The following is a 22,758-nucleotide window of genomic DNA, read 5'->3' as shown; positions in this document are numbered from 1 at the left end:
TCACTCTGCTTGTGATTAATCTGGAACCTTTTTTTTTAACGCAAATTAATCATTTTGGCTGGTTTGGCTACTGCTGATTTCAGATTATATTTAGATTACTTTTTACTTTTTGTATTAAAATACGGATTAAATCTCATAACTAACTCTCACATTTGTAACTTTTTCCTATATAATTGAGTAGATTGAACATTGTTGTTTTGTTCTATAAACTACAGAAAAATTTCCCAAATTCCAAATAATAATACTGTCATTTAGAGCATTTATTTGCAGAAAATGAGAAATGGCTGAAATAATAGAAAAGATGCAGAACTTTCAGACCCTAAAATAATGCAAAAAAGACAACTTCATATTCATAAAGTTTTAAGAGTTCAGAAATCAATATTTGGTGGAATAACCCTGGTTTTTAATCACAGTTTTCATGCATCTTGGCATTTTCTTCTCCACCAGTCTTACACACTGCTTTTGGATAACTTTATGCTGCTTTACTCCTGGTGCAAAAATTCAAGCAGTTCAGCTTGGTTTGATGGCTTCATGGCATGTGATCTTCCATCTTCTTCTTGGTCATATTGCAGAGGTTATCATTGATGTTGCTTTAGCTACAACAGGGTTAAGACACATCCAGCCGAGTTTATTTAAGCTCAGTCTGGGCGCAGGCCTGTTGTTCTCACTCTTGTCTGTCTCTTATTCTCTCTCCTCTTTCATTCTCATTTTGTCTCTCTTAATGTGTCTTCCTTTCTCTCTCACTCTCATTCTTTTCTTTCTCTCACTCTGTCTCTCACTCTCTCTTTCTCTCATTTTGTCTTCCTCTCTCTTCCTTTCTCTCGCTGTCTCTCACACACATTTTGTCTCTCTCACTCTGTCTCTCTCACTGTCTCTCATTCACTCTTTTTTTTCCTCTTACTCTCTCTCTATATCTCTCTCTCACTTTGTCTCTGTTCATCTGTCTTCCTTTTTCTCTCTCCCTCTCACCCTTGTCTCTTTCACTCTGTCTCTCACTATCTCTCTCTTTATCTCTATTAGTTTGTCTCTCTTAATCTGTCTTTCTTCCTCTCTGCCTCTCACTCTTTTCTCTCACTCTTACTCCTGTCTCTCTTTCACATTATATGTCTCTTTTACACAATCTCTTTCTATCATGTTATCTATCTGTCTAGTCATGTTTCTGTCTCCCTCGTTGTGTTTTCTTTGCTTTTAGACCTCAAATAATGCAAAGAAAACAAGTTCATATTCATAAAGTTTTAATAGTTCAGAAATCAATATTTGTTGGGATAACACTGGTTTTTAATCACAGTTTTCATTTATCTTGGTATTTTCTTCTCCACCAGTCTTACACACTGCTTTTGGATAACTTTATGCCTTTACTCCTGGTGCAAAAATTCAAGCAGTTCAGCTTGGTTTGATGGTTCCATAGCTTGTGATCATCCATCTTCCTCTTGATTATATTCCAGAGGTTTTCAATTTGGTAGAATCAAAGAAACTCATCATTTGTAAGTGGTCACAGTATCATTGATGCTGCTTTAGCTACAACAGGGTTAAGCCACATCCAGCCGAGTTTATTTAAGCTCAGTCTGGGCGCAGGCCTGTTGTGTACCGCCGACTGTCTCATAAGGATGATGTGAATGACTGGCTGCTCCAGCTGGCAGCGCAGCAGGACCGGTTCTGTGACGGGAAGCTGTGAGGATCAGAGAAACCCTCTTGTGCTTTGGAGCTCCTGATGCTGCAGAGCGGGTTTCAGCTCCTCCCGCTGCTGCTGCAGCTGCCTGGCATCTTCTGGGCATTAGTTGCTAGGCAACACAAGTACACAAGTCTCAGTTCGGGAAAGAAAGGCGTAAGCGTTCGATCAGAATGCTGTAGGACAGCAGTGTAGTGAATCTGTGGTCAGTCTGACCTCTTATTGTCGTAGTAACGGCTCTGCTGCCGTGGTGATGGTGGTGATAGTGGTGATAATGGTGGCTGCACGGCTGCACAGCTGAGCTGCGCTGGACCACGCATGCTTTAATCGCACGGCGTCTGGCTCACCCAAAAATAGCAGCGCACATTTAGGGGATTTAGTGTCTCTAGATGCACACTCCCCTAACTCACCACTCTCTCTCTATCTCTCTAATTCTCTCTCTCACTCTGTGTCTCAGTCTGTCTCTCTCTCTTTTTCTGTCACTCTGTATTGCTGTTTCTCCCTCTCACTCTCTGTATCTCTCTAATTCTCTCTCTCACTCTGTGTCTCAGTCTGTCTCTCTCTCTTTCTCTCTCACTCTGTATCGCTCTTTCTTCCTCTCACTCTCTCTTTCTCTCATGTTGTCTCTCTTAATCTGTCTTCCTTTCTCTCTCTCACTCTCACTCTTGTCTGTCTCTCATTCTCTCTCTCTTTCACTCTCATTTTGTCTCTCTTAATCTGTCTTCCTTTCTCTCTCACTCTCATTCTTTTTTCTCTTTCTCACTCTGTCTCTCACTCTCTCTTTCTCTCGTTTTGTCTTTCTCTCTCTTCCTTTCTCTTTCTCTCTCTGTCTCTCACACATTTTGTCTCTCTCACTGTCTCTCATTCACTCTTTCTTTTTTCCTCTCACTCTCTCTCTATATATATCTCTCTCTCACTTTGTCTCTGTTAATCTGTCTTCCTTTCTCTCTCTCCATCTCACCCTTGTCTCTCTCACTATCTCTCTCTTTCCCTCTATTAAGTTGTCTCTCTCAATCTGTCCTCCTTTCTCTCTCCCTCTCACTCTTTTCTCTCTCTTACTCTTTCTCTCATTCACTCTCTCTTTTTTCCTCTTACTTTCTCTCTCTATTTCTCTCTCTCACACTTTGTTTCTGTTAATCTGTCTTCCTTTCTCTCTCCCTCTCACCCTTGTCTCTTTCACTCTGTCTCTCACTATCTCTCTCTTGCTCTTTATTAGTTTGTCTCTCTGAATCTGTCTTTCTTTCTCTCTGCCTCTCACTCTTTTCTCTCTCTCTTTCTCCTGTCTCTCTTTCACATTATATGTCTCTTTTACACAATCTCGTTCTATCATGCTATCTATCTGTCTAGTCATGTTTCTGTCTCCCTCTTTGTGTTTTCCTTCTTCTCTTTCTTCTTTTTCTCTCCCTCCTTTCTCTATTCTCCCTCTCTCTTTTCCTCTTAGAGAGAGGTTAAGACACTGACAGTACTTAGGCCTAATTAGGTCTTAACCTAGTCCCCAATCTACACATGGCCCGACTGCCATATCCTAACACCATGGTGCAACACCACAGACCAACTGACTAACTTCCCACCGACAGAACTTTTGGTAACACTTTACTTGGATGGTCCATTTTATGGCCTTGTTGATGCTCAACTGACATTCAACTAACACTGAATAGAATGTCCATTAAATTTAACTTAACCCTATGTTGAATGTAAATGATTAAAAATAGAACCTAACCGTACACCTAACCCTAACCTTAACCCTTAATCAACCATAAAATCTAACCCTACACCTAACCCTAACCTTAACCCTTAATCAATCCTAAAATCTAACCCTACACCTAACCCTAACCTTAGCCCTTAATCAACCATAAAATCTAACCCTACACCTAACCCTAACCTTAACCCTTAATCAACCATAAAATCTAACCCTACACCTAACCCTTACCCTAACCTTAACCCTTAATCAACCATAAAATCAAACCCTACACTTAACCCTAACCTTAACCCTTAATCAACCATAAAATCTAACCCTACACCTAACCCTTACCCTAACCTTAACCCTTAATCAACCATAAAATCTAACCCTACACCTAACCCTAACCTTAACCCTTAATCAACCATAAAATCAAACCCTACACTTAACCCTAACCTTAACCCTTAATCAACCATAAAATCTAACCCTACACCTAACCCTAACCTTAACCCTTAATCAACCATAAAATCTAACCCTACACCAAACCCTTAACCTAACCTTAACCTAAACTTAAACTCTAACCCTACACTTAACCCTAACCTTAACCCTTAATCAACCCTAAAATCAAACCCTACACCTAACCGTGACCATAACCCTTAATCAACCCTAAAATGAAACCCTACACCTAATCCTAACCTTAACCCTTAATCAACCCTAAAATCAAACCCTACACCTAACCCTAACCCTTAATCAACCATAAAATCAAACCCTACACCTAACCCTTGCCCTAACCTTTACCCTTAATCAAGCCTATAATCTAATCCTACACCTAACCCTAACCTTAACCTAAACTTAAAATCTAACCCTAAACCCAATCCTAAAATATTAAGATAAGCGTTTGGATTAGAGTTGAATGTAGGGTTTTATTCAATAGAGAATCATTTACTTTCACCTTTTAGCTCATTTGCATTTAATAGACATGTAGCTGAATGTTAGTTGAATGTCAGTTGAGCATCAAAGAGGCCATCAAATGGACCATCCAAGTAAAGTGTTACCGAACTTTAAAATACAAAGGGGTCTCAGGAATTAAATACATATGAAATAATATTAAATACTAATAATATTGATTCTCTCATGTTTGGTAATCTTACAAAAGACTCAAACCAAGTTTTTGGACATGGTTATTATTTGTACCATTAGCTATTTAAACCTCAAAGTCTTCTGCTTCCTGCTGAGCATTTCTCTTCCTGCTGCTGCTACAAAAAGCTGGGGATTAGTCTTGGTCTCGGCACATAGAAGTGAGATGTCTCTGCATGTCTTCACTGTTCTCTCTGGCTTTGAGTTTAGTCCTCCTCCCATTCTCCAGGTTGAGCCTCCTGCTGCTGATGTGAAGATCTCAGGAGCATCTCATACGACAGTCAGTCACCCCTAGTAGTGATTCCAGTGGTGTACAGTAAGGCCCCTCTAACCCTTCAGAGAAGGGGTGACAATAAGTGCATGTAAATAATTACATACTATTTAATCAGGAAATATATATCATAGCTATTGTAAGTGTATGGACTTCTTTTATAAATTAACTAAAATAAAAAAAAAAACAGCAACTAATTCAAAGTATAAGTCTGTGTTTTTTAGTTGCTACACGACTCTTATCTGACTGACAGCGGTTCTAACCAATCAAAACTGCTTTTTAAAATGGCGTCTGCTCACGTGTCTGTGTGGACCCTTCTCCTGATTTTGTGAAGGGTGTAGTAATGAGTCTGTTAGCAAAGTCGCAAGACAATCTAACCAATCAAATTCATGTTTATCACTAGGGCGGGGCCATGGCTGTCTAAACCCTTCTCAGCAGCGCTGTGTTGAAGCTGTTACGCGTTGCTTAGTCATAAACGGAGCTCATGCTGGATTAATTCAGTAGTTAGATAACTATCATGGAATTGCAGCTGCAAATCATACAGATATTGTGTCACATCATATTAAAAAGGCTTTTTAAAGGCTGTTCTTCAATGTGAAACTAATTCACAATAATAGGCCGCCTGACTGGTGAGTTTTTTTTTTGTGTGTATTTAATGTTTTGGCTGCACCAGTGTACTGTAGACATTCAAATGAGTGATCTTTGTTGAACGGTTGTACTTGTAGAAAATTAGTCATTTATTGTTGTGTCTATTGTATACTTTTGTAGTTTGTAGCTGTTGTATTTGTGGGCTGTTTATGTGTATTAAGTTCATATAACTAAGTCAAGACAGAGACTATGTAGTTATTGTAATGTTTAATAGCAATTATTATTATTACCTTTTTTAGGCCTATTAAGACCACACTACACAATAAAATAAAAAAAAATCTATTTCCTCTCATGTGGCTGAATTTGAATTGGAAATCTGGAGCTTCTGGAACAGATTGAAGAAGCTGTTGTAATTGGTTGAGGGATCTTCCCTGGGCTTTATATCATTTATGCATCACAGCCTCTTCAGAACAGCTGATTAACTTTGGTTTCAGCAGAATCTCATTAAATAGACAGGATAAATTGGCACTGTGACATTTTTAAAGCGTTATTTAATAGATCTTGTGCATGACAGTGTGCGAGTTTACCAGCTTGTATAATAAGTGAATGGACTGCAGTATTTATTTCTATGAATAAACGAGTGATCCGCTGTCTGTGTTCTCGTACAATAGCCTTGGCAGGAATTCAAAGACAAAGTATCAGCCATTGTTTTACGTAATGATATTAAAAATATTTGAGCACAATTATAATATTTTTACACAAGCAACTTCACATCTGTGCTACTAATGAAACCGAAAAAAAAAAACTTTCCAGCTCAGCTTCCAGCACCAGCTCTCAACAATCCAGTGCAGGCTGATATTAGGACAAAACCTCATTTAAGTCTGATCAGACTTTCCATTCTAAATACTGAAAAATATGCGAACCAAAATAAGTATGAGTGTCAAATGATGTCAAACACTGGTACATTTATTTTTGATCTCAAAGTAGAACAGCAAATAGCAAATGAATCAATAAAATGTGTGTGTGTGTGTGTGTGTGTGTGTGTTTGGGGGGTGGGGGGGGGGGGTCTGTGCTTTAGCCTGGTTAGCTCTCCCTGTGAGCTGCTCTCAGTATGATACTGTGTTACAGGAATCTTTACAGGTATCTAACCTGTTTCCGCTGCACCTACCATTAAATTAAAGTTTAGGTTAAATGAGGTTAGGTTAAGTGTTATTTTATTTTAGATTCTGCTTACATTTATAAGTAAGGTTAAGAGTTAGGTTAATTTGAAGTTAGTTTGAAGTGGTTAAAGTTAGATTTAGGGTAAGAGATCGGTTAAGTTAAGGTTATGGTTAAGGATGTGATAAGGCTACAGTTTAGGTTAAGTTTAGGTTATGGTTAAGGTTATAATTAGGTTAAGTTTAGGTTATGGTTAAGGATGTGATAAGGCTACAGTTTAGGTTAAGTTTAGGTTATGGTTAAGGTTATGATTAGGTTAAGTTTAGGTTATGGTTAAGGTTATGATTAGGTTAAGTTTAGGTTATGGTTAAGGTTATGATTAGGTTAAGTTTAGGTTATGGTTAAGGTTATGATTAGGTTAAGTTTAGGTTATGGTTAAGGTTATGATTAGGTTAAGTTTAGGTTATGGTTAAGGTTATAATTAGGTTAAGTTTAGGTTATGGTTAAGGTTATGATAAGGCTACAGTTTAGGTTAAGTTTAGGTTATGGTTAAGGTTATAATTAGGTTAAGTTTAGGTTATGGTTAAGGATGTGATAAGGCTACAGTTTAGGTTATGGTTAAGGTTATGATTAGGTTAAGTTTAGGTTATGGTTAAGGTTATGATTAGGTTAAGTTTAGGTTATGGTTAAGGTTATGATTAGGTTAAGTTTAGGTTATGGTGTAGGTTATGGTAAGGCTACAGTTTAGGTTAAATTTAGGTTATGGTTAAGGTTATGATTAGGTTAAGTTTAGGTTATGGTTAAGGTTATGATTAGGTTAAGTTTAGGTTATGGTGTAGGTTATGATAAGGCTACAGTTTAGATTAAGTCTAGGTTCTGGTTAAGGATGTGATATGGCTACAGTTTAGGTTAAGTTTAGGTTATGGTTAAGGTTATGATTAGGTTAAGTTTAGGTTATGGTGTAGGTTATGATAAGGCTACAGTTTAGATTAAGTTTAGGTTATGGTTAAGGTTATGATTAGGTTAAGTTTAGGTTATGGTGTAGGTTATGATAAGGCTACAGTTTAGATTAAGTTTAGGTTATGGTTAAGGATATGATAAAGCTACAGTTTAGATTAAGTTTAGGTTATGGTTAAGGATATGATAAGGCTACAGTTTAGGTTAAGTTTAGGTTATGGTTAAGGATATGATAAGGCTACAGTTTAGATTAAGTTTAGGTTATGGTTAAGGATATGATAAGGCTACAGTTTAGATTACGTTTAGGTTATGGTTAAGGATATGATAAGGCTACAGTTTAGGTTAAGTTTAGGTTATGGTTAAGGTTATGATTAGGTTAAGTTTAGGTTAAGTTTAGGTAATGGTTAAGGATATGATAAGGCTACACTTTAAGTTAAGTTTAGGTTATGGTTAAGGATATGATAAGGCTACAGTTTAGGTTAAGTTTAGGTTATGGTTAAGGATATGATAAGGCTACAGTTTAGGTTAAGTTAGGTTATGGTTAAGGTTATAATTAGTTTAAGTTTAGGATATGGTGTAGGTTAAGATAAGGCTACCGTTTAGGTTAAGTTTAAGTTACGGTTAAGGATATGATAAGGCTACAGTTTAGGTTAAGTTTAGGTTATGGTTAAGGATATGATAAGCTTACAGTTTAGGTTAAGTTTAGGTTATGGTTAAGGATATGATAAGGCTACAGTTTAGGTTAAGTTTAGGTTATGGTTAAGGATATCATAAGCTTACAGTTTAGGTTAAGTTTAGGTTATCGTTAAGGATTTGATAAGGCTACAGTTTAGGTTAAGTTTAGGTTATGGTTAAGGTTATAATTAGGTTAAGTTTAGGTTATGGTTAAGGTTATGATAAGGCTACAGTTTAGGTTAAGTTTAGGTTATGGTTAAGGTTATAATTAGGTTAAGTTTAGGTTAAGTTTAGGTTATGGTTAAGGTTATAATTAGGTTAAGTTTAGGATATGGTGTAGGTTAGGATAAGGCTACAGTTTAGGTTAAGTTTAGGTTATGTTTAAGGTTATGATTAGGTTAAGTTTAGGTTAAGTTTAGGTTATGGTTAAGGTTATGATTAGGTTAAGTTTAGGTTAAGTTTAGGTTATGGTTAAGGTTATAATTAGGTTAAGTTTAGGATATGGTGTAGGTTAGGATAAGGCTACAGTTTAGGTTAAGTTTAGGTTATGGTTAAGGTTATGATTAGGTTAAGTTTAGGTTAAGTTTAGGTTATGGTTAAGGTTATAATTAGGTTAAGTTTAGGATATGGTGTAGGTTAGGATAAGGCTACAGTTTAGGTTAGGGTTAAGGTTAGGGCTAGGTTAGGGTTAAGGTTAGGGCTAGGTTAAGTTTGGTTAAGTTGACGTTAAGTTTAGGTTAGTGTAAGGTTAAGTCTATAATGAAGTTACAGTTTAGGTTGAGTTTAGGTTAGGGCTAGGTTAAGTATTTGATTAAGTTAGGGTTAGGGTTAAGGTAAGGGCTAGGTTAAGTCTTTGGTTTAGTTTAGGCAAGGGTTAAGGTTTGGGCTAGGTTAAGTCTTTGGTTTAGTTTAGGCTAGGGTTAAGGTTTGGGCTAGGTTAAGTAATTGATTAAGTTAAGGCTATAGTTTAGGTTCAGTTTAAGTTAAGTTTAGGTTGTGATTAAGGATATGGTAAGGCTACAGTTTAGGTTAAGTTTAGGTTATGGCGAGGTTTAGTTTAGGTTAAGGCTAGGGTTAGGGTAAGAGTTAGGTTAAGTTTAGGGCATGATTAAAGGTTGCTTTAATCTTAGGTCAAGGATTAAAATTTACTATGTATTTTGTTATGTATTAGTGTTTTGCTCAAAATATGGTGAAATATTGTGATTTTATTTTAGGGCCATATCATCCAAATGTAATGTTTAGCCCTATCCGGGTGGGATTAGTTTCTTCTCAAATTTTATGGGGGGGGGTCCTCTGTGATTTTGTTCCCATCCGTAATGACCATGTATGTGTTTTTCTCAGATGTCCGGGTCTTCTGGAGTTAATTTTAGTCCCGTCCGGACGCACATCTCTGAGATTCATCACCTGGCATTTAATTTGTCCACTGCCGCGCACCGTAATTACACTTTGGGCGCGCGAGTGGAAATGGAGGAGCTACTGAACATGATGTCAGGTGACTGAAAAAGCCTAAAAAACTCACTGGTCCTCCTGTTTTTTCAATTGCAGTCCAGATGCAAGAGTTTTATCAGTGAGTAAAAGTGTGATATATTTTTTTACAGCAACCCTCTGGGCTTTTGTGCACATTTATTGAACATTTATCTCTACTGGCCTAACTTATGCCCCTGAAATCCATGCTCTCATGCTTTCCTAAATTTCCTTTGGGATAAATAAAGTGTCTATCTATCTATCTATCTATCTATCTATCTATCTATCTATCTATCTATCTATCTATCTATCTATATATCTATCTATCTATCTATCTATCTATCTATCTATCTATCTATCTCTAACCTCAACATCAATTAAAATCACTGAAACTACAATCAGGAGCAGCACATAAACCAACATCACCTGTATTTATTTATAAACTCTAGGAATGGTTTAGTTACTCAGTGTTTTGTATGTGATTGTATAAAAAGCATTGTTTGAACTGGTTTACTTTGTGTGTGATGTGCAGGGCGAGAGTGTGTGTGTGTGATGTGCGGGACGTGTGCATGTGTGTGTTTGAAGCTGACGGCTGCTCACGTTTAAGGCCCGTTTTGTTTGTTTCGCTCGGTTGAGTCGTCATTCTCTGCGCTCCCGTCTTTAATCCTTCTTCCACAAACTACAATAATCTTTGTTGCTGGCCTGGTTTTGCATGGCGGAGCAGTGGATGGCTTTGTGCTGGATGTTTATTTGCTCAGCTCATCAGCAGATTCTACAAATACTCCATCCTGTGCTCGATCCGCTCCGCTAACTCCGCCTTTCTTTCAAAAAGGTCGCCAAAATATTGTGGGGGATTATCTCTCAAAGAACGTGATCAGCCCAGAGCCTTATTAAAACATTGCTTAATAAAAAAAAAAAAAACATATATTAGCATTAGCTGTTGGTTGATTAGCATTGGGTCTAACCACAAGAGGTCGTAGAAGTGTAGCCCACACTGCTCGATAATGAGGCTCTATTTTGGGTAGTGTACCTCTTGGTGAGAGACTGTTGACTGTTAACTGCTAGACGTTTTCAAAGCCATTTTTTCCTAGTTGACAGGAGATACATCATTGGATTGAATTGGATCATTTGGATTCAACAAATTGCCCACCATCCTGGGTGTCCATCAGCTGTCCAATAGCACTGCACCTGAATGAAAAACCCCTGGGAACATCAAATATGACAGTCTGTCACCTCTAGTAGTGATACAATACATTTCTTGGATGCTGTAGCTTCAGCTTTAGCTTCAGTAACCTACGAGTGTAGAGCTACAGGATCTACAGGCTCAGCTGCAGCAACATCTATAGATAAATGTGCTGCAGGATCCATACAGAACCTGTACACCTCCATACCCAACCAATCGTATCTCATTCTATATCCAGTCTAGAGGTTCCAACAGGTTACTAGAGCCTTCTTTCAATTACAGTACAGTTTTTCCCCATAAACGTATTATTTTACATAATATATCATTGTTCCATTAAACAATATCGGCCAAATATGTCTCAGCTCTACATCACCACAGAAATAAGCTTAAATAGTCTAATCACATTCTTTTTTAAATTATTACAATTAATAACATTGTTATTAATATCTCATTCATTTATATATTTTGTGTTTTATTTATCTATATTATTTACTTTTATATGTAAGGTATGTTAATGTATATTTTTTATATCCATTGTTATTTTTTACCTTTTGTATATTAACTACTTGTGTTGCTTTGGCAGACGTTGTTAATTGCATTTCAGGCCAATAAAGCTTTTTTAAATTGAAATTAAAATTAAGGAGAGAGAAAGACAGAGAAAGAGACAGAAAAAGATAGAGAGAGATACAGAGAGAGATATAGAGAAAAAAAAACAAATAGACAGAAAGACAGAGAGAGAAAGAAACATATAGACAGAGATAGAGAGAGAGACAGACAGAGAGGGAGATATTTAGAGATTGACAGACAGACAGAGAGAGATATAGAGGGAGAGAACGAGAGAGAAAGAGAGAGAGAGACAAAGGGAGAAAGTGACAGAAAGAGACAAAGAGAAATATAGAGAAAGGGACAGATAGAGAGATATAGAGAGAGAAAGATAGACTGAGACAGAGCGATAGAGAGAAAGAGAGAGAAAGAGAGAGAGAGACAGAGATAGATTGAGAGAGACACAGAGAAAGAGAGAAATAGACAGAGATAGATAGATAGAGAAAGACAGACAGACAGAGAGATATATATAGAGAGAGACAGATAGACAGAGAGAGACAAAGAGAGATAGAGAGAAATAGACAGACATATAGATAGATAGATAGATAGATAGATAGATAGATAGATAGATAGATAGATAGATAGATAGATAGATAGATAGATAGAGAGACAAAGAGAGAAAGAAAGAGAGAGTACGAGAGAGACAGAGAGAGATGGAGAGAAATAGATAGATAGATAGATAGATAGATAGATAGATAGATAGATAGATAGATAGATAGATAGATAGATAGATAGAGAGGGAGTGAAAGATAGAGAGACAAAGAGAAAGAAAGAGAGAGAACGAGAGAGACAGCAAGAAAGACAGACAGAGAGAAAGAAAGAAAGAAAGAAAGATCAGACAGAGGTTCAGTGAAATCCAGTGTGTTCTCAGTTTTGGTCGATCTATTCCTCAGCAGGGGGGAAGACAGATGGACAGTCCAAATTTCATGCACTCTCTCTCTCTCTCTCTCTCTCTTTCTCTTTTTTCCTCCCACATCCCTCCCTACCTCTCTTACATCCATCCCTCTCCAGTCAGCAGGACGTCCTGTCACAGACCTGTGGGATATTAAAGACCTTTCTGTCCAAACACGTTTTACCATTCCAGAGAGCAGCATTTCTCCTCCGTCTCACACAGTTCATCCTTCTCTCTCTCTCTCTCTGACACACACACACACACATAGGCACGCACACACACACACATGCTGGGTGTATCTCTCCTGTTCTCTCTGTCTGACTGATGAGGTCACAAAGAACAAAATAAAAAACCCGGATCATATTTATATTTTTTTCAGATGTTCTTTTTGTTCAGTACTCGTGATTGAGCAGGTCAGTTTGCATCTGCCTGAAGGTCTTATAGAAGGTCTGGCGTCATGTTGTGGGGTCCAATCAAATACGCGCTTCCATTCCATATCACCATCAGTAAACATTAGAAACTCTCTGACAGCCCAGCGTCGCATTAATGAGGTTTTGAAACCTGTGGCTGTACTGTGGCTCTACATTTTCAGTGCAATCTTCCAACAAGACAATGCTTGTCCACATACTGCAGCGTGCCCCTGGAGACACAGATACTTCAGATACCATGACTTTCACCACCATCACCAGCCAGATCTATCACTGATTTATTATAAATGTGTGGGATACTATTGGACGCTCTATCAACACTCCTATCAACACCCCTACTGCAGCAAAATCTACAGGAACTTTGTGAGAACATTGGAGCTGCATGGGATGGATGGATTATCACCGGACTCCATTAGGAACCTCTACAACTCTCCACATCCTGAGATCCTACATCCGTCTGGCATGTTTAAGTGTTACACATACATTACACACTACTACTGTATGTGTATCTCAATGAAAAAAGATTAAAAGTTCAGACCTACAGCTCTAGAAAAAAATAAGAGACCAAATGTCTTTGATTTTACTAAATAAAGATAAACTGTTTGAATGCTGCACCAGTAATGGCCTTAAAGTTACCCAAAAGCAGTGTGTAAAACTGGTGGAGGAGAACATGATGCCAAGATGCATGAAAACTGTGATTAACAACCAGGGTTATTCCACCAAATATTGATTTCTGAACTCTTAAAACTTTATGAATATTTACTAGTTTTTTTTTCTTTGCATTATTTGAGGTCTGAAAGCTCTGCATCTTTTTTGTTGTTTTTGTTTCAGCCATTTCTCATTTTCTGCAAATAAATGCTCTAAATGACAATTTTTTTTATTTGGAATTTGGGAGAAATGTTGTCTGTAGTTTATAGAATACAACAAAAATGTTCATTTTACTCAAACATAAACCTATAAAATAGCAAAATCAGTGATCTGTTAATTTTTTTCCAGATCTGTATATCAGTCTAACTATTTTATAATAATTTATAAAAAATCATTGTTCCTCATAACTTTTTTTATGTTTCTTCTGAAAAACATTACCATCCAATACTTCCTTCTTGGTTTTTTTTTTTTTTTTTGCAACTATTTTTGCAACCATTTCTTGAGTGTGTAATCTTGACACAAGTTCTCAAACACTATGAATTGTCTTTTCACAGCTTAACACACACATACACACACCTACACACACTTATGCACAGTCATTTCCGACTCTCTCACACTCTCACATGCCGCTCCTTGAGGATGTGATGATTGGCAGATGACACTCTTCAGGATGTCTCTAGGGGGGCTGTTTTCGTCAAATCCTCTTCTTTTCTTTTCTTTTCTTTTCTTTTCTTTTACTCATCCTCTCTCTCTTTCTCTTTTTTCCCTCTCCACCCCCTCCCTCACCCACCTCCTTCTCCTCCTCCTCCCTCTCTGTTGTCTGCGTCTGCGTGTCGTCTGCAGGCTCATCCCTCGCTGCCGTGTGCGTTTTTATCCTGGCTGCTCTTTCTGAATGCAGCTTTATTTAGACTCCTTTCATTTCGGGCGTCTTTCTGACGCAGGGATTCAGTGTTCAGTAATGGAAACCAGGTCGTTACAGACGGTAGACGCTGCAGACGCAGCACTGCCGTAGGATTCTCCTTCTCCTCAGCTCGGCTTTAGCCGGGTTTTTAAAGGTCATCCCGCTGACATTTGCACGGCTCCATGTGACTGGCCTGCAGGTGAGCGGCAGAAGTTGTACACTGCTCACCTTTTCTACACGGATTCGGCTTTTAGACCCAGACACAGCCACCTGTTATATTTACACTACTCTGTACTTTACTACTGGACTAACACCACGTTCACACCTGCATTTACAGTACATGCTGTGTTCTGGGTGTCCAGCACAGGTAACTACAGGTGTGAACGAGATACAGTATGTCTTGAGGAGCATCGTAATCCCGTCACTCAAACCAATGAGATTCGGATAAGATCAGAGATGCATTACGTCCACAATTCGATACGTCCCCTGTAAGAACATACGTAATAAGCACGATACTACACCTTCCACTGTCCTAGCCGGTTAGCTGAGCTACAGATATAGCAAATACAGCATTGGATTTGGACAGCAGAGGATTAATGTGGAGGAATAACACTTTTGTTTTTGCGCTTTTTTTTCAATATGTGTCCCTTAATTGTTTTCACTCACTTATTCTTTCCACTCATCAAATAGTTCTGTAATAGTAGTAGAATAGTTGGTCATGACCAGTAGTTAGTGTGCTCACCCTTCAGTAGTGATGTTGAACCTACTCAGAGAGACTGTAGAGACAGTAGAAGTGGAAGTAGGAGTAAAAATAATACTCCAGTAGATACAAATACAGTATTTTAGTACTTAAATACAGTAGTTTTGGTACTGAAGTACAGTAGTGAAGTAAAAAAATACTCCAGTAGATACAGATACAGCATTTTAGTACTTAAGTACAGTAGTTTTAGTACTTAAGTACAGTAGTGAAGTATAAAAATACTTCAGTAGATACAGATACAGCATTTTAGTACTTAAGTGCAGTAGTGAAGTAAAAATAATACTCCAGCCGATACAGTATTTTATTACTTAAGTACAGTAGTTTTGGTACTTTAGTACAGTAGTGAAGTAAAAAAAATACTCCAGTAGATACAGATACAGCATTTTAGTACTTAAGTATAGTAGTGAAGTAAAAATAATACTCCAGTAGATACAGATACAGCATTTTAGTACTTAAGAATAGTAGTGAAGTAAAATTAATACTCCAGTAGATACAGATACAGCATTTTATTACTTAAGTACAGTAGTTTTAGTACTTAAGTACAGTAGTGAAGTGAAAAAAATTCTCCAGTAGATACAGATACAGCATTTTAGTACTTAAGTATAGTAGTGAAGTAAAAATAATACTCCAGCCGATACAGTATTTTATTACTTAAGTACAGTAGTGAAGTAAAAAAATACTTCAGTAGATACAGATACAGTATTTTATTACTTAAGTACAGTAGTGAAGTAAAAAATAATACTCCAGTATAGGTACCGATACAGCATTTTAGTACTTAAGTAGTACCAAAGTAATACTTTTAGTAGTGAAGTAGTATAGTACTTAGTTACTCTACCTATCTGAGCGAGTTGGCAGTACTCATCAGTAATACCGAGTCTCTGGAGACTGAAATTACTTCCTCAGCCCAGTTCAGACCCAGCTTTATTATGTCAACTGCAGTCTTCTCTTCGCTGCACTTTGTCGTATAATGAAACTCATCCATTCATTTCCGGCTGAGAGATAACGTTTATAACTCTAAAATCCTGAAACTCTCTGCGGCTCCTCCGTCAGTCCCGTAACTCAGGGGCCAGAAAGGGCCCGGAGTTTGTTGTTCACAGTTCACTCTTCATAGCGCAGATTACTGGGCTGGTGTTTGTGCATGTGCTCAGTAATAATGCTGCTGCTAACGGTGATTCATGCTGCAGGAGAATGCAATATCCTCTCCATTAGATTAGATTAGATTCATTCTGCTCCGAAAGCCTCTGACGGATCCACTGTCTGTTCCCATTCACCAGATTCATCCTGCTGGCAAAGTGGCTGCCGTGCCAATCTCCACCGGAGCCGATGGCACTCGGTTATTAAGGAGCAAAGGCCCGAGTTTGTGTTTAAAGTATCCGAGCCTGAGGTTTACTAATGTAATCTAATGCAGAGAGGAAGTTTATGAGTCTAAATGTGGGTAAATCAGGGTAAATGTGTATAAACTGGTCAGAGGGTAGCATAGTAGTTTTTTGAGAATCTGAAGCCCTATCCGGACGGGATTAGTTCCTCAGAATATTTCACACTTCTACTTACTGATAAAAATCTTGCGTCTGAAATTTGAAAAAAAAAAAACAGGGGGACCAGTGAGTTTTTAGGCTTTCTTGGCCAAGACATCGCGTTCAGTAGCTCCTCCATTTCCATTCGCTGTTGTGTTTACGCGAATCTCTGTGCAAACGGGCGCTGAAAATGTGAGCGGCAGTGGACAAATAGCAATTTTATTAAACGCGAGGTGACGAAACTCAAAGATGTGGATCCGGACGGGACTAACTTTACCATAGGGCCACAGAGTTCACAGCACTCCAGCTTAATGACGCAGTAATTCTGGTCACCTTGCCATGAGCACACTGGTCAGGGTTCACTCAGCCTCACTCAACACAAGATATTTATTTATACAATTCAAGAGTTTCAATTTAGCTCTCCAGCACCAAGGCTGGAGCAGTATTAGCATTACCTGCTAACCGCACTAAGAGCTAGCTCTTTCACCGTTCAGATGTGAGTATTATCGGACTGTAGCCTGCTGCTAACTCCGGCTAGCACTGCTGTAACCGCGCTAAGCTCTAGCGCTTTTGCCGCTCAGAGGCGCGTATATCAGACTGTAGCCTGCACATTTTCCATGTTAAAACAAGCCGCTAATGCTAATGCTAATGCTGCTGCACCCAGCCTTAGTGGAAATCTGGAAATCTAAGCTTACTGTAAATAAACAGCAGCACTATACTCATCCAAATAAAAAAAAAAATCAGTACACTTGTGACACTGTGGATAGAGAAAGGTCATGTCCACACAATTTTAGTAATAGAACGTCTTATCTATGTTCACCCATTATCAGGGATCATCTTCACTCACAATGTAACACCTTACGGTTGATACAATACTAGAGTTGCAGTTCCCAAGATTTTGTCTGAGGTAACACTTCATAATTTTCTCATGTTGTGCCATTCCATGACTTTCGGCATACAGTATCTATGTATCTGCATATAGCTGTTCCATTAGAGTAACAGATGAGTGCGCCTTTAAAAAGCAAGGCATCATGGGGAAGGATGGTGGCATTTTCATCTGCTGAATGCACACACTGATGTGAAAGCGGCATATTCATTTTCACTGGATCTGGACTGACTGACTGAGTGTGTGTTTGTGATTGTGAGTGTGAGTGTGTGTGTGTGTGTGTGTGTTTGTGCTCTGATGATATGTGAAGAGTTTGTCCATGGCTGTTAGTTTTAGTGGCTGTTCACTCGGGCAGTAATCTCGCCAACAGATCTGTTCTTTATACGGCCCTAACCGTCCCAATTAACCTCAACCACAAACAAGCTATAACCAACCTCAGAAGAGAGCCAGAGAGACTGTGATAAGACCCTTACAGAGGGGGTTTTATATCTTTTTTCTGTTTATTTTGTGTTAGAACTTTTGATGCAAGAGCAGATCCGTTCATAAAGATTACACCCACAATGATAACAAACTTACCAAATGAGAAAAAGTATAATATACTCATTTAGAGGCTGCCCCAATAAGATTATTAATTCCTGGACTTAGCAAATTATATTAAACAGTTACACCACATACGGAGCAGTGTTTCAAAAGTACCTTCATGTCTATGTTACCTTCTGGTTCTCTCCTTTTATCTAAACTGCTATAGTTAGATCTGCTGTAGTAGTTAACCAACCAAACATGAACCAAACCCCCATCTCTCTACCTCCATCTTTCCTACACTGAATTTGTAAATCATGAAGACGGATTGGTAAGAACCTGGCAATATACAATACAATAATATGTGTCACATTTTTGTTTAATCAAATTTTAGGCACTCATTTTAGGTCATAGTATTAAAGGTACACCAAGGCATACCCCTGCTAACAGTCTATTCTCACACCTTCTCATACTTGCATCGTTTAAATAGCAATGGTGCTTGTGAATATACACATCTTTGCCAATAGGTGTGGTGGTTTTGAGGTGAGTTGAGGTGTGTATTGATATTTTGGCAATGATAAAAAAGCAGGTGCGCCACTGACTGAATGCAACCTAGACAAACGACAACAGCGACAGATGTTCATCGCTATCTTGTCAATACAGGCATATCCCTTGTGTATGTACACCTCCGCTTGATATGCAGCAGTGCACAAACCCATAGTGCATGCCAGCATGCTCAGGTTACCAGTTTCCTCTGCTTTGGAAAAGTCCAGGTAGCTGCGCCCCTGAAATAGCAATCTGCCAAAGTCAGAGCGCACCTAACTATTTTAAAGGGAATGGCAAGTGACACACTGATTTGATGCTGGTTTATTTCATCTTACAGCCAAAACACAATTGTGATTAATTAGGAGAATTAGTACTTTAAGAGAATTAGTGTTTCCAGCTTTACAAGGTGTACTTTTCCCATCGTTAGCGCTATAGATCACTAAAACAGGGCCTATAGTGGTGCAGTTATTGTTAAATACTCCCAGTGATTTTAGTCCCGGTTAAAGGAAAATAATATAGGTCTGAACTCATATTTTTTGATCTGCACATACAGAAGTAGTATGTAACATATGTGAAACTCTGCAACGTGCCAGACGTCTCAGCATGTAGAGAGTTGTAGATGTTCCTAATGGAGTCCTGTGATAATCCATCCTTCCAATGCAGGTTCAGTATTCTCACACAGTTCCTGGAGATTGTGAGGTAGGAGTGTTAGAGAATTAGTATTTTAAGAGAATTATTGTTTCAAGCCACACCATGTGTACTTTTCCCGTCGTTACGATAGCAAAGACACACTGACATGCCCTAAATCAAGCTGCATGGTTTGTGGTTGATGGATTGGAATAACCAATGGAGGTAAACATCGGCAAATGAAACTCAAACATCTCTACAAACTACTAAACTACACACAAACTTTACACATAAAGCTGCACTGCTGCTTTCCAGTTGCAGCATATACTGCAGACCACTTTTCCTTTTTCTCCTTTTCTTTTTTTCTACCCCATCCCATCCCTTCTCGTCCCCCACCCACCCTCATCCATCCCCCCGAGACGGCTGGTGGGATTTGGAGGGCTGGTCACGTGATCTGGTGTATTTATACAGATGCTGCTTCAGGCTCCTTCTTTCTCCTCGTGCTGTGGAACAGTAAAGAGCATGGTAATGAAGGAGAGTGGGCTAAAAATAGCGCTCTGTTACTGTAGTGCTGTATCTTTCCCTTTCTCTTCTTTTTTTTTCTTCTCTCTCTCTCTTTCTATTTCTCGCTTTGCTCAGTGCGAACAAGCAAAGAAAAAAAAGAGGATTCCTGCCTGAAACTCTTATCTCCCCCACCTCATAACACCCCACCCCATCCCATCCCATCCCATCCTCCTCGCATAAGTGCCTCACTACATGGAAGCCTTCCTCACAGCTGGTGGTCTTCCTTGCTCAGGCCTGTGGAATATATAGCGAGAGCGCTGCGTGAGAGTACGGCTCGAGAGCTCTCAGGATGTGGCCGCAAATTTGCAGAACAACAATGCCGCACAAATGAAATGCGCCCTGATGGAGTGAATGACAAATTTCACAATTAGCGTAACCCGAGGGAGGCCAGCAGCTCACGCCACAGATCCACTAATGCATGCTGGGAGGGGATGAGATGAGGGGAGAGGGTGGCGGGGTGGCTGGTGATTTGGTGGGGATGTGAGAGAGAGAGCGAGAGGAAGTTGTAAAAGTTGGCAAGGCATGTCGTGATACTCATTCCTATCTTACACCCCATGAACAGTCTATTTTCACACACAAAGTGAGATACAGTGGCAGCGAGAATACAGGTGCGCCACTGACTGATTAAAATCCTGACAACAGGCATATGGAGAAGCACACGGATGTACTGCAGAGCGCATATCCAGCTTTTACATCAGTAATAAACAGAATAAGAACAAAATAACATTCCTATTCCCTTAAATAAGCTGTTGGTGTATCTTCACAGAGTGAACGCACAGAGTGAACACATTATCTGCTGAGACGTGCAAAAGCTCAGCGCTGTTAAGATACAAACGTGCCAAACGCATGCGTGGGCGCCATTTCACCTGAAATGGTTTTCCAACAGTCTTGAAGGAAGGAGTTCCCAGAGGTGTTTATTAGCACTTGTTGGCTCTTTGCCTTCTTCACTCTGTGCTCCAGCTCACCCCAAACCATCTGGATTGGGTTCAGGTCCGGTGACTGTGGAGAACAGCTCATTTTTTGTTACGTACATAAAACTCCACATGTGTTCATTCATAGTTTTGATGCCTTCAGTGAGAATCTACAGTATAAATAGACATGAAAATAAAGAAAACGCATTGAATGAGAAGGTGTGTCCAAACTTTTGACCCGCACTGTATAGCTGCTAATTTTCAAACTAACATTTCATTATTACAATAGATTTGGTTGTTTGCCAACAATAACAACAGTGCGTAAATCAAGTAGCTACTCCCATGTCAGACATTTATAACAGTGACTGGTGCATGACCTTGAATTTTTCTCAGATTTTCTTAGTGATTTTGCTAATGGATAAAGCTTTCCAGCTCTTTAGCTCCTCCTTTCTACTCCTCCGTTCACGACGAGATCTGGTTGGTGGGCAGCCAGCGCCGGGCCGAGCAACAGGCGGCTTTCCGACCGAGACGACATCATCAACATACACGAAGAAGCGCCGGCAGTAAGCCGCGTCTGAGAGGGGTTTAAATACTTTATTAATGTAATGGGCAGCTTATGCTTTTGTTAATCTGGTGGCCAGTGTCCACGGCGAGCGGCACGGCAGCGCTGGGCTGATTTGTTGTGCTGCTGGCACGGGTTCAGTACGAGAACTTAGCGGTGGATTTAGGAGTGGCGTGAGGTGAAGGCCTTATGTAAGTCCAGAGGGGCCAGAGAGTATTCGGAAAAAGCTTACGGCGCGGCTAAGCTCTTTTCTGCTGTAATGCTTTAAGCGTTCCCTGAGTACAGCACGCTTTATCAATATCATATTAGCAAATTTGTTTACATGCTTTGGGCTTTAAGCTGGAAAATACATGTTAAACATGCTGGAAATATGTTGATTTATGTGGAGTTGCTGTTAGAAGTTTACATACATTTCTCGTATACATAAAGGTCATGGTTGGGGGTGTCCTTTACATTGCATTACATTACATTACATTACATTACATTACATTTGGCAGACGCTTTTGTCCAAAGTGACTTACAAAAGTCAAGTACAAAAGTAAAAGGAATTAAAATAGACCATTTTTAGATAGGGCTTAAAGGAGGTCGACGGGAAATAAGGGGATAGAGAAGTGAAGGAGGGGAAGAAGGAAATGGGGTTAGAAGTAGTTAGTGTGTTAGAGGTGTTAAGAGAGTAAGTGCTCTTTGAAGAGCTCTGTCTTCAGGAGTTTATTAAAGATAGTGGAAGGTAGTTTGTTCCACCATTGGGGAACTCTGTATGAGAACAGTCTGGATTGCTTTGTGTGAATGTTTGTTTGGTAAATTGAGGCGACGTTCATTGGAGGAGCGCAGCGGCCGGGAGGTAGCGTAAGTCTTCAGGAGCGAGTGCAGGTAGGAAGGAGCTGTTCTGTCATCACCTTGTAGGCGATTGTAAGAGTTTTGAATTTGATGCGAACATCAACTGGTAGCCAATGGAGCTCAATGAGCAGCGGTCCTGATCCCAGTCTCTAAATACTGAGTATCAGCCGATACCAGTCTGATCTAATATTAATGTTTGTGTAAATAATTTGGACAATTTACAATTTACAATTTTATATTGACCTACCAGATCATTCAACTCTCAGTTACTTCAGGCCACTGTATATGTGTGTGTGTGTATAGTGCTACACACTCTGGACTGATATCTGTTGTGGTTTGCTGACTATTAATGTGTAATAACTGTTTTATAATAGATAAATAAGCTATGATTTGGGTTTTTGGGTTAAAATAAAGACAGCCGTGCGATTCTGCTGTGGAGTGATAGTTTAATATCATTGCTTTTGGTGATGTAAACCTTGGGTGGAGCTACACGGCCATGGAAACCCGTTCCATAAAGCTCTCTTTTCTCTGTTTTTGAGTCAATCTGAAGACCAAGTCTGGGGGTTTTACACTGACAGAATGAGTTGCTGTTATTCCCAGTCGTTTCCAGTCATTTCCAATGTGTTATAACATCACTTGTGTAATCACTTGTGACAGTTGGCTGTGGAATATTAAGTAGTGAGGAAATTTCATGACTAGACAGTACCATACTGGAATTTGCTGAGCTCTTGAGAGCAATGTGGCCATGGAAGTGATTGGAACCTAAGATCAGTGATTTGG

The 22,758-nt window shown here is 39.1% G+C and overlaps 1 protein-coding gene and 1 long non-coding RNA gene across 4 annotated transcripts in view; both read left to right on the top strand.

Annotated features, from left to right (window-relative positions):
• Positions 1 to 22,758, top strand: part of kcnd3 (potassium voltage-gated channel, Shal-related subfamily, member 3) — a 217,983-nt gene that overhangs the window by 81,089 nt on the left and 114,136 nt on the right. The window lies entirely within an intron of this gene.
• On the top strand, positions 7,183 to 8,214 carry LOC125806149 (uncharacterized). Of its 2 annotated transcripts, XR_007441447.1 has the most exons (4): positions 7,183 to 7,432; positions 7,639 to 7,718; positions 7,902 to 7,982; positions 8,154 to 8,214. It is a non-coding gene; the product is annotated as an uncharacterized LOC125806149 (long non-coding RNA). The 2 variants fall into 2 exon arrangements; XR_007441446.1 differs by lacking the exons at positions 7,902 to 7,982; positions 8,154 to 8,214 and adding an exon at positions 7,765 to 7,842.

This window comes from Astyanax mexicanus, chromosome 12 (assembly GCF_023375975.1).
Source record: "Astyanax mexicanus isolate ESR-SI-001 chromosome 12, AstMex3_surface, whole genome shotgun sequence".
In the NCBI taxonomy this organism is placed as follows: domain Eukaryota; kingdom Metazoa; phylum Chordata; class Actinopteri; order Characiformes; family Acestrorhamphidae; genus Astyanax; species Astyanax mexicanus.
This window is presented reverse-complemented; position numbering and strand designations above follow the sequence as displayed.